Below are 1,473 nucleotides of genomic sequence, written 5' to 3'. Positions count from 1 at the left end.
GCTGGTACCTGTCTCCCTGACCAGCGGTAGTGTCAGGTAACATTTAGCAGTGTCCCACCTCACAGTTTACTGTTAGAGAAACAGTCTTTTTTCAACAGTTGTGACTAAGTTGTCAAGAAAATAAATCCCATACACGCTGCAAAGATGTGATGAAAGTGATCAGCCACAACTACTGATTGATTCTGATTTTTTTTGCTCTGTCCCATCTCTAGATGCCTCAAGAGAAAGCTGGCACCTCAGGCTGGGTAGCTGCCTATTCTTATGTGTAGTCATGTCCCAGGTTTATCTCCTCTTGACTATAGGATATATGCTCGTTGCTGTGCCAGGAGCTGCCTTTAGTACAAGCTCGCTCTCCCTGTCCCCTGGTTTTAGCCATCTTCCATGGGATGTGTTCCTGGGAAGAAAGAGCTTCCTCGCTTCTCACTCTTCCCTCTTTCTTTGTCCTCATGACCTGGGGGTGTTGATAGACAGTTGGCTGAATGAACCAGCAGTGTGCCCAGGTGGCCAAGAGGCCAATGGCAGTCTGGCTTACATCAGAAATGCTGGGGCCAGCAAGACCAGGGCAGTGGTTGTCCCTCTGTGTTGAGTGCTGGTGAGGCTGCATCTTGCACAACTTGGCCAGGACACCGAGACAAAATCCTTCCTCTGCAGCCAGGAGAAACTTGGCAAACAAGATAAAGCTGAGATGGAGCTAAACCCAAATGATTTTCCAACAGCAGTTTTATTCTTACTTGGAACTTTAGTTGGCAGCTCACTTAGGCAGCTTGACAATAAAATTCTTCTCAACTGTACTTTTATGCTACAAAGCAGCAGAGCATCTTACTAAATTTTCCCCGAGTAATAGAAGAAAAAATTGCAGAAGATTGCGTCTCAAAAGCATAGTCAAAATCTTTTTGCATTTATTCTATTTAATGCTTAATATCTGGGAAAATACAATAAATAATTTTTCCATCCAGAACAATCAGATGTTGTGCTTAAAATGTGCAAAGAGGATGTAAAAATAAATTAAGATCTTACTGTTCAGTGACAAAGCAGGTCACAGTTTCACGCAACTGAGAAATTTTCAGCCGTGAAAGAGACATGAACGTGTTCTGCCCTTCCGTAAACACGCAGCTGTCGTTGAAACCAATGGGAGACTGAGAGAGATATACACACATATATACATGTGCCTGCCTCAGAGGGCAGAATTTGGCCTTAGATCTTACAAACCAGCAGCTTGCAGATGACATTCATGTGTGTGTATTTTGTTACCAAACAGAACTGCAGAACGTCCACACATAGTACTTTTCCCAAATCCCATCACCACAGCTTATATGAAACATAGGCATATAAAAAGTCATCACTGTACAACCACTTTTTGAGTTTCTTTAAAAGTCAGTGTCAAAACCATAGAAAAACAGCTACTTTATTAAAACCAGGTATGTCGCTTCAGTGCTGAGGTCTGCGTTAGCTTCCTGCTGTTTTAAGCACAAG

The sequence above is a fragment of the Colius striatus genome, chromosome 1 (genome assembly GCF_028858725.1).
Source record: "Colius striatus isolate bColStr4 chromosome 1, bColStr4.1.hap1, whole genome shotgun sequence".
Lineage (NCBI taxonomy): Eukaryota > Metazoa > Chordata > Aves > Coliiformes > Coliidae > Colius > Colius striatus.
The sequence above is the reverse complement of the archived record's forward strand: the minus strand, read 5'-3'. Positions refer to the sequence as shown.